Consider the following 15,182-nt stretch of genomic DNA (forward strand, 5'->3'; position numbering starts at 1 on the left):
AATGCAGTCACTGCCCCAGAAGTCGCCATTAACAGGCCGTCTAGAGCAGGAGGACGGCACCATGGCAACTCCCGCTGGCTTCCTCACTGGGCTCCAGGACGGGCTGCACTCAATCACTTCGGGAAGTCTGTTGTGAAACAGCCGCTAAGCAGCAGGATGATTTACTTTCAGCTTCAAGCCGGATCTGTAAACAGCCTGACAAATGGAGAAGCCCAAAGTCTGAAGGTCCGCGAACACACCACACAGCATCCGCTGGCAGAAATCGCTCGCTTCACATCACAACTGAAAGTTCTCAGTGCTCCCCACCGGCACCTTTCCTTTTGGCTGTGGGAGGACGACCACTCAAAATTAGAGGCAACGGACAGCGCAGTGAGACTTGACAGCTGAGGTCCAGAGCCTTCAGTTGTGCCTTTGGTGGGAGGCGGCACTTACAATAGGTACCAAGGAAAGGGACTTGAGCCCAAGAATCTAGACCGGCAATATAGTGACAGCATCCAGAAAAAGGTGGTGATGGGGTGGTGGCGGTGGGCGCGGAGGTGGCAGAAGTGGCGGTGGTGATGGTAGCGGTGGTAGTGGCAGTGGTATGGCCGTGCCGATGATAGTGGTGATGAACACACCTTATCCCAGAACTCAGGAGGCTGAAGGAGGCACGTCTCTGTAGGTTCAAGGCCAGTCTGGTCTACAGGACAATTTCAAGGCCATTCACAGCTACATAGCGAAACTCTTGCTTTTAAAAAGCTGAGTGGGTGGTGATAGAGAAAAATGGCCTGGCAGTTAAGAGCACTGGCTGTTTTTCCAGAGGTCCTGAGTTCAAGTCCCAGAAACCACATGGTGGTTCACAGCCATTTAGAGTGGGATCTGATGTCCTTTTCTGACAGGCAGGCATATATGCAGATAGAGCACTCATATGAATAAAACAAATAAATCTTTAAAATACTTGTGGTACATGTGCCCCCCGACAACTAGAAACAAAAGGAAACATACATAGCAAGGGAAATGGCTCATCCCCTGCATCCCTTCCAGGCTATGTCCTTACGTGGACCCAGGAATGGCCTTCCTTCCCTTAAAGACAAAGTCAGGTTTGAAGGATGACTTCCATCAAAGTTCTAATTTTATTTTTCAGTCTTTCATGTTAACCCACTCTGGTGTGTAACATGAAGGGGCCCGCTTGTTGGGGTTTATGTCCTGCCCAGGTCCCCACAAACGGCAAGCCCCAAAGAAAATCACACAGAGATCTCCATAAGTTATAAAACTGATTGGCCCATTAGCTCAGGCTACTTATTAGCTCTTGTAGCTTATATTAACCCATTGTTCTTATCTATGTTAGCCACATGGCTCGGTACCTTTCTCAGTGGGGCAGCTCACATCTTGCTTCTTCGGTGATCTGGGCAGAACTGAGGAGGGAGCTTCCTGCTTCCCAGAATACTGCTGTTCTCATCGCCCTGCCTCTATTTCCTGTCTGGTTGACCCACTTATACTTCCTGCCTGGCCAATCAGCGTTTATTTAAAACATGATTGACAGAATACAGACAATTCTCCCACACCACTGGTATGTTCTCAGTTCCATCCGGGAGACTTTTTATCCAAGTCAGGGAGACGCTGATGAAAAATTAAATCATTCGATCTAACCTTACCACTGGTTCGTTTTGGTTGTGTCAACTCTGCCACTGCATGAACAGGTCATGGGAAATGCTTTCTGTGAACCTTGTACCTGATCTCCATCCTTGACCGTATGAAAGATCCAGTCTCCTTGGCAATGAGTAGGCTTGGTGTCTACTTACAGAAGAGAGCTGAGGACCCTGAGTTCAATTCTCTAGCAATCCAGTCATCTGGGCGAGGAGTAGACTGACTCCTTAAGTCCGAGCAGTCACAAAGGAGGGGCTGGGCGCATATACGTCTGAGATCATCACCGAAGAGCCTCTCACATGGGCAGTGCTAAGAGGGAACTAGGGATATTTGATAGAAAGGTTGGGCACCCTCCAACTCCTGCTGGGAATCCTCCCTTCTCTCTCTGGTCTTCCCACTTTCTGGGCGTGTTGTTTGTTTTCTCATGTCTTTTTTTTTTTTTAATATATAATCTAGAAGGCCACTGACTTGGTAGCCAGCCTCTTCCAAGGTGCCAGGGTGACTAATGACTGATGTTACGCAGATTAATCTCTACATTAGCTGGATTTTTGGGTGTTGGGCCCAAATTACCTCAGGACATGTACCTCAAGTTTGAGTGAGAATGAGACAGCAAAACCTAGGTAGACTCCCCTCCAGCCAGGGGGAGGGTTTGGCCACCTCTCATTGGCTGGAGGTACCCTTACATCACAGGATGTCTCTTACCCTTTATAAGTGGAGCTCACAGTAAGAAACTGAGTTCCTGCTTTGACTCGACTCCCTATTGTGTCTGATTGTCCTGCATTTTGGGGCTGCGAGAATGGGCGAATAGTGCACTCGCCTTTCCCTAGGGAATAAGGAGGCTCAGGAAGCCTAGCATTTGGGTACTTACAATAGGTAACTAAGGCTTACCTGAAATGTCATTATTTGTCCATCTGGATGTGAAGCCCCGCCTCTCCCCACACAAAGCTTGTAGCCCAGCACAGAGCTCCAAGGAGTTGATGTTTCCTTTAAGAGATAGGATCAATTGAGAATATGCCTTTAAGAGGGAGAGTGGAACCCTGGACCTCTCCTCTTGGTCTTTTTGGTAGACTAGGTCTAAGTGGAACAGTTTGCTTAACCATACACTCACAGGCCCCTGTACAACAGTGAGGCCAACCAGTCATGAGCTACAGCCTCAGAAAATGAGCCGAAATAAAGCATTTGCTCTTTAGAAGCTGATGACCGCCCATGTCTTTTACAGTGATGGAGCTCTACCACATTATATTATACACGGTTTCGAACACAGAAGCTTTAACAGTGGTAACTGGTATAAAACATCAAGACTACTAAAAGTCCAGCCGGAAGAAAACACTTTTAATCCTAAGGTGCCCTGAGGAGAGCTTAGCATCTCAGGGAACGAATTCGTAGGATGCACTAGCAATTAAAGACATCAAAGTCATAGGAGCCAAGCAGCCTGGAGTCTCCAGATGCCATGGCCAAGTTTTAAGGACGTCTGCATTGTGGGTTCCGCTGCTGCTCACAGCTGACTTTGCACCTAATATCACATCATACGAGCTGGGCGTCTGATGAGGATGAGCTAGGACACCCTGCCTTAGGAGGCAGGCAAGCCAGCAGCTGCAGGTAGGGCAACATTGGCTCTTCCGCCTCTGGTGAAATATTACTTGATACTGCCATATCTAAAAGGAAAAGGAAAAAAATTCCAAAACACAGATTCAGAAGTTTTTCAGAGAGGGCAGGGAGGAAGATAGATAGAGGTGAGAGAGAGAGAAAGAGGGACAGAGGGAGAGAGAGAGAAAGAGAGAGAGAACAAGTACGCCAAAAGATTTATCCTAAGGAAGAGCAGAGAATTTACAGGCAGAAATCTGGGCGTCGGTTCAGAGTGGCCCATGGAGTGATAGTGCAGCAGACAGAGCTCCAGCAATGACCTCATGCCACCATCATTTCCCCTCCTTTGTGAAACTGATTCCCAAAAAAGGTTGCCTCCCTTCTGCTCCCTCACCTCGGCCATCCTTCTCAGAGAGGGGGGAGGGGGAGAGAGAGAGAGAGAGCGAGAGAGAGCGAGAGAGAAATAGTATTCCCGATAAGAAAAAACCAAAACATCAAGATTGTTTAAATTCCACTAAGACCAATTCATCACGCAGTGGGGAGACGGGAAGTGGGGGCAGGGAGGAATCTTTCCTACTCCCCAGTTAAATAATGGCATCAGGAGCAGAGACTTAAAAGTGGGTGTGAGTGTATGGAGTTGTAGAGTACCCATGCACATAAAATCAACTGGAATGTGAAAACAGAGGCAAGAAGTGGTTATAATAAAGCTCATTAAGATTTGCAGGTGGAGACCGGCGGGAGGGCTCAGTGGTTAAGAGCACTCATTCTTGCAGAGGGCACAGGTGCAGTCCCCAGCACCCCCAGTCTGGACTCTGCACATGTGGTACACACAAACATTCAATAAAAACAAATACATCTTCAATAATAATAATAATAAAGTTCTGGAGGTAACTGGTGGTTGGCTGCACAATCTGAACGTACTTAATGCCACTGAGTTACAAACTTTAAAATGGTCAATTTAAGTTACGTGTATTTTACTACCTTTCTTTTTTTCTTTCTTTCTTTTTTTTTTTAAACAGGGAGAAAAATCACCTCCAATTCTTTAAGCAAGTTCCTTCCTCAACTCTCACCCACGCTGGAGAACAAAAGGTTGTGCAGCAAAAGCCGCTTGCCGGTTTATCACTGGGACAAAGGCGATGAACTTGGATGGAGCCAGCAGCCCACTTCAGCAGCTGCCAGCATCTTTGTCCCCACACCAGCTCCCTTGTTTATTTGTGAAGCCCTGCACGGAGACCCCTGACCCAGCTTTGACTCCGGACCTCTGGAGATAGTGTTGAGATGGGCCTTGGGGCGGAGCAAGCCCAGAGCCATCTGTGGGGAGGCTGAGAGCACAGGAAGGTGAAGCCCCGGGTAACAGCAAAACACGGGAGGCAACAAATGGATTGCCCGGGTGCATCTCGCCACCCCAAACCAAGAATCACTAGGAGAGTGACCTGTGTGGCAGGAGAAAACTGCCCTATAGTTGTGGAAAAGAGGCTTAACCCTCAGCTTCATAAGCATACGTAAAATGCTCTCCTCCACTCTATTCCTGTTTCGGTTTGCTGTTTGTTTTGTGGATTTGGGAGGAGGATGCTTGGTTGTTTGTGTTCTGCCATTGTTGGCTTTGGTATTCCAGTATCTTTATCTTCAAGTGAGAAAAGAAAAATGTGTTAAAGATTACTAAAATCCACATTCTGAGTCTATCACCACCTTTTGGAAAATCCCAAATCACCCCAAATCCAACACCTGTGGCTTTGCTAAACAAATAAAACCGCCCCATAAAATGTGGGTGTTGAGCTCCTCCTGTGACAGGTCACCACTCCTACGTGGGGGTATCATGCTTCTCCTCCTCAGCCGCAGCAGCAGAGTTTATCCGCTGGCCTGCTGCTGGCTGTGGTCTGACAGAAGATGGCTGGCCAGTGGCTGGTGACCTGAAGGGAAAACAGCCAGCGCAGCCAGCTTGCTTTCTCCTCCCTGCCTGGTGAATTCTTCAAAGTCCTTTCACCTTTTGCTCACCAAAAGCTAAATGAGAAGAAGGCAGAATGGTTACCAGGTGCAGGGACCGCCTGGCCGGGACAAGTGTGCAGAGGTCCTCAGGGCCAGCAGGCCAGTCTCCAGCTAGGAGCATGGACTATGACAGTGACTCCACGGGGGGTTTCTCTGCAGTGCAGACTGGATCTATAATGGTACCAGTGCTGGATAAGTCTAGAATTTCTTCTTTACTAAGCATTGGGGCGGTAGATGGTAGACTTTTCTGTTCTCGGCATCTATCCAATTCCAACTGAAAGTAAATGCTTTTACAGTTATTTGTCTTGTCACGTCTATTTAAAAAGAAAACCGATGCCCAAGACGCAGTCAAAGACAGATTCTGGGGATATCCTAGGGCTGCGCTGAGACCCTTCCTAAGGCTGCGACTCTTTCGTACAGTTCCTCAAGGTGTGGTGATTCCCCAACCATGAAATGATTTTCGTTGCTACTTCGTAAGTGTGCTACTGTTATGAAATACTACTGAGTACAACGATGTCCTTAAATTATATTATATATGTGTCAGAATTTAGTTGTTCATTTGGGGGATTTTATTAAAGCTATTTTAATGTAGACAAGCACCAGGATTAGGAGAAAAAGAGGAGCTCAAAAAAAACCCTGAAGCACACCCAAGGGCACGGGTGTGGGCTCTTGAAACACGGCCACGCGAAAGGAAGACTTACCCAGGGGAGGGGAGGGACTCCCCCAGGCAGACTTGCCGGAACTAATGTTTTAGGGCTGAGTGACGGCACACATGTGTTCTCCCTGAGTATGTCTTTCTTCTCATCCTTGGATGGACACTTGGGTTTCCGCTATCTTTTGTCAACTGCGATTAATTTGACTGTGAACATGGGTGTACAAAGGGTTCCTTGAATGTCTATTTTCAGTTTGGTTGGGTCCATGCCTAGAAATGCATAAGGCAACACTGTGATTGTGTGGGAATGTTTTTAATTTTTTGAGGAAAGGCTGTCCTTGTTCATATGTTGCATAACCTTACATCTCTACCAACAATGTTCAAGGGATCTAGTTTCAGCACATCCTTGCCAAAACCTGTTATTTTCTTTTTCTTTAAGATTTTTTTTAAAAAAATTTATTTTATTATGTATACAGTGTTCTGTCTGTGTGTATGCCTGCAGGCCAGAAGAGGGCACCAGACCTCATTACAGAAGGTTGTGAGCCACCATGTGGTTGCTGGGAATTGAACTCAGGACTTTTGGAAGAGTAGGCAATGCTCTTAACCACTGAGCCATCTCTCCAGCCCCGTTATTTTCATCTTGAAAAACTAGAACATCATTTATTGTTTGTTGTGGATGTCACCATCCTGATGGCTCTGTGGTGGTACCTGGCGGCTTTAGTGAGTCCCAGTCTCTGGAGAGTGAAAATTGTCCCCTGTTCTTACCCACTATTTGTACATCTCTGGGGAATCCTCCATTCCTGGTATTTGACCATTCTTAGACTTTTCTTTTTTCTTCGAGACAAGGCCTTACTCTGTAACTCTAGCTGGTTTGGAACTCTTTGTGTAGATCAGGTTGGATTCAAACTTGCAGAGATCCACTTGCCTCTGCCTCCCCAGGACTGGGATTTGGCCATATTCCTTTTGAATGAGGTTGTTTTGTTTCTGTGGAGTTCTAGGACTTCTCCACGTATACGATTATAAATCCCTTGTTAGGCGATTTACAGATGTTTTCTTCTACATCATGAAGGTTTTCATTCCTGAGATTTCTAACAAGTTCTAACAAGTTCACAGGTCCAAGATCCAGGATTATCCTCCCTCCCTCCCTCCCTTCCTCCCTCCCTCCCTCCCTTCCTCTTGTGCAGTATTGAACCCAGAGTCTTGGTGGGCTAGGCAAGCACTCTACTACTGAGCACTAACTCACTCCATCTTGCATTACTAATCTTGTTTTATCAAGCAGGAAAATAGCTCCTCAAAGGGGTGGCTGAACTTGTTCAGAGTTGTTGCCCTCAGGGATATGACAGGGGTTTTACTTCTGCCTTCCGACCCAAGACAGGGCTACTTAACACAATCTCTACCTAAGGTAACATGAGGTTCCCAAAGGCTGTAATGAGCAGGCTAGCGTACTGAGAGGAAGGGTGATTTCTTCAAGCTCCTGCTCCTTTTCATCAAAACCACAATGCCGGAGCCCTTTTCTGGATGCTGCCTTCTGGCTTCATTAAGATGCACCGGCAGTAGACGCTTGCCTGGCATGCAGGAGGCCCTGGGTTCAATCCCAGGCATCGAAGGAAACAAGGGTTTGATAAACGAGGAGTTGCTCTCAGGCAACAAGGAAAATGATGGCATCTGGAGTTTGACAAGCTGGGCAAGATGGGTCCATGTAAGAGCTAAATGTTTATCTTTAATAGGTTAAGCAGGTGTTGTACCTTCCCCCAAGGCTGACTATGTTTGGGCAATTCCCTGATAACAGCTCCATGTACTCACGTCCACAGCTGGCCCATCCGGGGCTTCTCTTTGTAAACAGAGAGAAAATGCAGGTCCCAGGTTGCCTAGGCAGCCCTTGAGGTGCCTGGCCAGGCCTGGGATGGGGGTGCGGTCCATACCTAGGCCCTGCCCGTAGTGAACAGCTTGTCCATCGAGATATTCAAGTATTCTAACACAAGCAACTCATGGCCATTGTGGCTACACTTAACAGCCAAATACAGAGAGTGCTGCTCATTGGCCAGATGGGACTAGAAGTGTATCTGGCCTGCTGCTCAAATGGGGGGCTGGTGGTAACCCCATGACCATGATGCTTATAAGTACCAGGAATTTCGGGAATTCACCAACCAGGGTTTGAACGTCGCGTCACTGATAACCAAGTCGTGATTTATTCTGACATAAAACTTGCTACCTGAAACTCTGATCTTTTATTAAATGCGAAGGAAGAAAAGACACCTATTCCTCATGGAAACTAGGCCTGACTGTATACTTGCAGAATCTGGAGTTTTGTGTTGATTTCACAGCTGCAAACCCGAAAGCATGGTAATTCGTGGGCAGTTATGTATAGAAAGTGTGGAGGTTGGGGATGAAGATGTGAGCTGTGTTTGTCTGTTTGTCTCAGATACTGACGCTCCCTGCGGCCGCCACAACAAAGCCAGAATTAAGATGCAAAGGGAAGTCAGGACCTTCCTTTGCAATCCCAAGCCTGGGAATCCTTTCAAATTTAAATGAATATCTGTCAAACTAATTAAGAGAAGATGTAATGCTCTTGTTCTGTGCTCATTAGAGAACAACTTACTGGTCATAAATTCCTCAGGGAGTGGGAGGAACAGTCTCCACGCTTGCTTAAGATTCCTGGCTTTGTTTATTTCCAGTTTGGCCTGTTCACCTCCCAAACCCAGAAAACCCACAAAATATGCATTGAATCAAATTTTAATTCCACAAAAACCAGAAATGATGAGAGGTTGTAAGGGATGCTTTGAAACTAGAGGACACAGCAGGGATGATTTGCACTTGAGAGGCGCCCCTCCCCAGAGGCTTCACACCAAAGCTGGCACTGCAGATTTCAAGTGTTTCACGCACATATATGTAAATTGACTCATCTGTGTGCATGCGTGTGTGTGTGTGTGTGTGTGTGTGTGTGTGTGCGCGCGCGTGTGTGTCCACACAGAGTTTTCCCTCTCACTTTTGCAAACCTTGGACCTGAAGCTGATTTGGGAGATCTCTGTCGATTGTGCCAGAGCTGGGCTAAAGTTTGCTATCTAAACCCATACATATGTTCACACCCCTACAGTGTTTAGCGAACTGTGTCAGCCACCAGTACAATACTATATTGCACCTGGCCACAGTACATCTATAATTAATACTTCTGGTAGTTCTGTGGACAGATGTGCTTACTCTCATTTCATAGGAAAAAGGGAACCAGTCTGGAAAGAGGGCTCGGTGGTGAAGAGTTCAAGCTGGCTTTGCAGAGGACCCAGGTTCAGCAGACTGAGGGGCTTCGGAGTGGCGTGCACACAGGCTGCATGCCTGCCAAATTCAAACTTAATTTAGTTACAGTGTCCATTACTTTCCTAACTCTTCTTAGAATTTCCATGATGAGAACTAGCTTCTCCACTGTCGTTTGATCAAATGGCGCTCCGAAACCCTCTTGTGGGCCGGATGTCATTTTATTGTTTCCGGGGACACTGTTCACTACTGTATCAGAGTGCACCTCCTTTGACTGTGGAGACATTCAATTGAGGAAAAAAACAATTTGGACATGTCAGAGACAAACTGTATCCTAGAGATCAGCTGCTTCCCATTTGGGAATCTGTAGATGAGTAAACTAGTTGTTTATTAGACATCCAACCCCAAATCAATAGAATATAATTCCTAGAATACTATTTATTTATTTTATACTTAATATGTGTGTACCTGACATTGTTTAACAATTACCAACAGCAGTGCTTGACAGACCAATCATTTTCAGTATTTTCAAGGCACTGTTTAGATGGCAGGTTCTTGTTTGGATGTTTTAACGAGGAAATTTGACTCTCAGAGTTTCTGACTGGGGACCGTTGTTCATAAGAATAGCATACGGGGGATTTAAACGCCAGGCTAACTGTGGGTAAACTCCAAAGCAATCGGTCGTGCATCTTTACTCAGGATAGTGAGTGAGGTACACGGTTAGGAAATAAGGCACAAGGTCAAAGCTATAAAACCATCTCTGTCTATTTGTGGATAGCATTTTAATTTCATTTGCTTTAAAAAGATAAATACAACAAATACCATGTGTCAGCAACTGGGCATAAATACATCCATAGTATTTGACATCAGTATGTCTTTTCAGAAGTGACACTCCCACCAAGTATTACATGGAACAGGCTCTGTGTCGGAACACACCTTTCCAAGGCAACCTGAGGCTCCAGTTTTAAGATGTATGCTCTGCTGCCAGAGACATGGGAGTCCAAGATGCTCTTCTCCTTCCAGTATTTCACAGGACTGAACTGCACAGCAGAACAGAGCCCTGGGCCATAAATCTACACATCACTATCCTATCGGTTCCAGTGTGTGCATGCGTGCCTGAGTATGCATGTGGATGTATGTATCTGGGTGGGTGAACACATTCCACAGCATGTGTGGAGGTGTGTGTGTATGTGAGTGTATGTGTGCCTGTGAGGGTGAGTGCACCCCATATGTGTGTGTGTGTGTGTGTCCGTGGGTGAGTACACTCCATATGAGTGTGTGTGGGGGGTGAGTACATTCCATGTGTGGAGGTGTGTGTGCGCGTCTGTGTGTGTGCGCATGTGTCTGTGTGGGTGAGCACATGCCACAGCATGTGTGACGACGTCAGGAGTTGGTTCTCTCTTTCCCCCATGTGTACCCTAGAGAAGGAATTCAGGTTGTCAGTCTCGATGGTAAGTGCCTTTATCTGCTCATCCACCTTGCTGACTTAAAATATGTTCTTAAAAGGCAAGTGTTTCACCAGGTGTGGGCGCACGCCTTTAATCACAGCACTATGGGGACGGAGTTCAAGGCCAGCCTGGTCTCCAAAACCAGTTCCAGGACAGTCAGGGCTGTTACACAGAGAAACCCTGTCTCAACCTCTATCCCCACCCTCCTAAAGATGAGGGTTTCAGGGAATGTGAAGTAACCTAAAGGGAGAGCTTTAGACATTGGACACGGACAGCTACAATGACCCAGACACCACTTCCACGCTTGGTACACATATATGATGATAAAATCCACTGTGAGTGGCGCAACGACTCTAAAAACAACCGAGACACAGTGAACGCTTGCTGCGGCGTCCGTGAGATCATTTAGCCCTGATTCTTTCTGAGGCTAACACTACGACTTCGATCAGTTCAAATATAAGGAAACTTAGGCATCAAGAATGAGGTCCCCAGTGCCGCCTCATCAGAGCGTCAACTAGGACTTGAATCCAGCCCCCAGTCTCCTAACTCTGTGCACATGTACAAATGCTCACGGAAGCCAGAGGGCCCATCACCCTCCGACATATTTGGTAAGGAAGTGCCTCTTACTTAACTGGAATTCACTAATTCAGCTAGACTGCCTGGCCCCAGGGATCCCATCTCACCTCCACAACACTGGGATTATAGGCACCCGGGTATAATGGATTCTGGGACTGGACTGTAGTCCCCATTTCTGCGTGCTAAGCACTTTACTGGCTGAGTCATCCTCAGCCCCTGACCCCTAACTCTTATGTCTCATTTGCATAGGGAATTTGGCTGAAGTATCTGAACCCACAGTAATATTACCATAGCAAAAACTATCTGCTTTCCTCCAAGCTAATCAAGAGGAAGTCAACTTTAAAACTATTACATATTAATTTTATTAACCATGCTGGGTTTGGTGGCACATGCTTATAATACCAACACTTGGGAGGCAGAGGCAGGAGGATTTCTGTGAGTTCAAAGCTAGCCTGTTCTATAGAGTAAGTTCCAGCTAACCTACGATACATAGTAAGATGTTGTCTCAGAAAAGAAGAGAGAACAAAAGAAAGACTATTAACTGTATACCTTTTGAAAAAAAGCAATCTTACAGCCAATCAAACATTAACAATGAGTTTCTAATGTGCACGGTTAGAATATTCATTACACTTAATTAGTAAATTGCTGCAGTCTTTCGGAAACTTCGCAGTTCTGTGACCTGATTGTGCTCTGTAGGAAAAGGATACTGCGCTGGATGAGAATAAAATTCAGGGATATGAAGTTCAGGGGACAGGAACTGAGCGTGAGATCCAGGGAACGTGCGCCCCCTCTGCTTTATTGCCTGCAAGGAGGACAAGGCCCTGCTCCATGAGAAGCAAAGCTGCCACTGAAGACAGCCGACAACAAGAGAAGCCCTTGATGACACAGCCTTCTCCTCCATTACTTCGCTCTCAGAGTTTCATGTTTAGTGCACATTTGGAACTAGTTTTAAAAGACAAAATCACACACACGCACGCACGCACGCACACACGCACACTCTCTCTCACACACATCTCAACAATCCGACTGGCTTTTCCTAGCATAATTTCCCTGCTTCCTTTCAGGATGAGCATACGGAGACTCGCTGATATCAACTAAGAGGGGACTCTAGGTTCTGGAAAACGGGCCCATTTCCGAGTTTGATCCCATGGAACCTAAGTTCACTAACTCCATTTTGCTTTGAACTGTTCAAACCGTGGCCTCCCATAAGCCCTTTACAAGCACACACCCTTTGGCTTTATTTCCTGGAAAGCAAACAAGACTGAATCTACCCAGCTCAATTCTTTCCTTCTTTGCCTTTTCTTTTTAAAGCTATAGCTTCACTGATGTGGCCTGGGCTAGACTGGAACTTGAAACCTTCCTGCCTCAGCTTCCTAGTTAAAGGCCATGTCCATTTACTCTGCTCACTTCTAACCAACGTATTTTCTGCAAGAAAATACCAAATAGAGGTAAGTACCTTTGCTCCCTAAATAAAGAAAAGATTATTTGCCGTATTTAAATTTCATCATGCCTCCTATGTGCTGATATGCCCCACAGGTAAAGAACCAGGCAAGGTAATCCCTAAGAAGTGAAGTGAAACCTTTCTACAGAAAACTAGACCATGAATATTAACATATGGCTTCAGAGTCATTCATTATAACACACATATTCTTACTTTCTCAGTAAAGACAAATGCAGAGCCAAGGGATCACTGTGTGCTTTGCAAGACTTGAACTCTGGGAGAAACACTCACTACTTAACACTTCTTCCCTTTTCTGAGGTCAGCAGATATTGGCAGGGCTTAATAATTTTCTGCTAGCTATTCTGAGGTTCCCTTTCAGTAACATGGCTGGTACTTATCCCAGGGCTTGGGGCGATATTGCTCTGTAAATGGCTTGCAAAGCCAGCGAGAAATGAAAGAAATAAGAAAAGCAGGCTGGGTCAGCTGCCCATGGCTGGTTCCAGGCTTGGTCAGTATTTGAAAATCCAACTTTCTCTTTCCTTGGAGGAGTTCTGAAATGGCAAGCATCTCCTAAGGGCCACTCAGCTCTGCTTCTGCTATCATCAAGGAAGAGTTGTGTGTACATGGGGTTCCAAAAGGAAGGGAGGTGAGAGAGCTTGGCCAATCGGATGTTCCACCTACAGTTTCCCCAGAATCTGGTTTGATTTGTCTGATAACTAGAGGCCTAGAGAAAAAGAGAGTTAACCTGTGGGAAGGCAGAAAAATTCCCTATACAGCCTGGGGAGTATGATTTCAATTATCAGAAAACAATGGGAGCTACTTTCTTTTTTTAAAAAACACTGTTATTTATTTATTTGTTTGTTTGTTTATGTATTTATTGTGTATATGGTGTTCTACCTGTATGCATGCCTGCAGAAGAGGGCATCAGATCCTCTACCATTGGTTGTAAGACACCATGTAGTTGCTGGGAATTGAACTCATGACATCTGGAGGAATAGGAAGTACTCTAAGCCTCTGAGTCATTTCTCCAGCCCTGGGAGTGACTTTCTTACTGAAGGAGACTCCAGTGCAGGAAAGGAACTCTGTGTGTGTGTGTGTGTGTGTGTGTGTGTACACACAACACTGGAGACTTATCCTAGAACCTGGCATACTAGACAAAATGCCCAACCACAGAGCCACACCCTAGAGTCTGACAGCCTTTACTTGACAGCCTTTCTCAATCTTAGTACCGCTGATATCATTTTGACACCAACTAATTCTTTGTTGTGGGACTGCATTGTACCCCATGGGATGTTTACAGCATCCCAGATGTGTGCCCATTAGAGACCAGAAGCATGATCTCCCCATCCCCACAGCTGCGGCAACCATAAAAGTTTATAGACCATGCTAAGTGTCCCCTCAGAAAAATCACCTCTAATTGAAAACTACGGACTTAAATCCTCCCCTGCCGCTGCATTTCCCATTCTTGTACGCAAGCAAGTTATAGCTTGCTAATTTTTATTCTTTTTTCCCTTCTTTTTCAAAGGCTCCCAGATCCGACTCTGTGATTTCTTGTGTCTGTTTCAGGAAGACTCAGTGACAGTAAAAACTAATGATATTGAATATTGGGGTTGGAGGGTAGAGCTCAGGAGTAGAACATTTGGCTCACATGCATGAGGTCCTGAGTTCAAGTCCCAGCACCTCAAACAAGCAAGTACTTTAGAGCTTATACCTGTATTTCTCTGTGTCTCTACCTGTCTGCCTGTCTTACGCCGTGTGTGTGTGTGTGTGTCTGTGTGTGATGCATGATATATGTGAGTTCAGGTGTGCACATGTCACAAACACATGTGGAGATCAGAGGACACCTTTGGCTGTCACTCCTTGCCCTCCTCCTTGCTTAAGGCAGGCTCCCTTTGTCACTTGCCTCTGCATATCTGCATAGCTGGCCACAAAGCTCCATGGGAGTCTCCAGCCTCCACCTCACTGTAGGAACAGTAGGGCTGCAGCTGCAGACGCATGCTACCGTGTCCAGTTTTTATGTGGGTCCTCACGCTTGTGTGGCAAGTGTCCGCCTGCTGAGCCGCCTCCCCAACCCTAACCCTGTATTATCCCAGTCGCTTGAACGGTATCACTTCCTGACTTCTCACTGCTCTCTCTTTTTATAGGTGAGATAAAAAGCACACCAGAGTCTGCTTTCAGTTATATTAAACCATAAAAGCATTTTTTTTAAATTAGTGAAGAAATAAAACAGGAGCATTTCTAAAAGCTTCTATATCACACCCATAGGCAATGCAAACTGGCAGGCCCACGAAGGACATTCCAGAGCCATGACCAAAGTGCACGATAAGACACTTTCTTGATAAGAATATTGAAGTACATTTTTTGGGGCGGTGCTATTAACTACTGGCACCGCAGGCTGGAGTTAACAGTAGTCTTAATTGACTACTGTTAATTGTTAATGTAATGTCAAATGTAGCTTCTGTGACCGCTAATGCTTAGGCCATGTGACAACCAGCCACCATGTTTTTTTGCCTTTCTTCTCGTGCTTTCTGCAGGCCGAGGCTCTGCTTTTCCATGCCCAGGCCCATCAGGAAGGAGATCTGCTCTCTGACTCACGTGGCAGTCAACTCCTTGTCCTGGG

The 15,182-nt window shown here is 46.0% G+C and overlaps 1 protein-coding gene across 4 annotated transcripts in view; it reads right to left on the reverse strand.

Moving 5' to 3' along the window:
* Shroom3 (shroom family member 3) overlaps positions 1-15,182 on the reverse strand; it is a 288,498-nt gene that overhangs the window by 121,111 nt on the left and 152,205 nt on the right. Inside the window, exon 2 of one of the 4 annotated variants that reach the window (XM_085691630.2) lies at positions 2,515-2,610. The exons of the other annotated variants lie outside the window; for them this stretch is intronic. The gene's annotated coding sequence lies outside the window, so the exon portion shown is untranslated. The remainder of the gene's footprint in view (positions 1-2,514; positions 2,611-15,182) is intronic. 4 annotated transcript variants of the gene reach the window in all.

The sequence above is a fragment of the Myodes glareolus genome, chromosome 8, assembly GCF_982192425.1.
Source record: "Myodes glareolus chromosome 8, mMyoGla1.1, whole genome shotgun sequence".
Classification (NCBI taxonomy): domain Eukaryota; kingdom Metazoa; phylum Chordata; class Mammalia; order Rodentia; family Cricetidae; genus Myodes; species Myodes glareolus.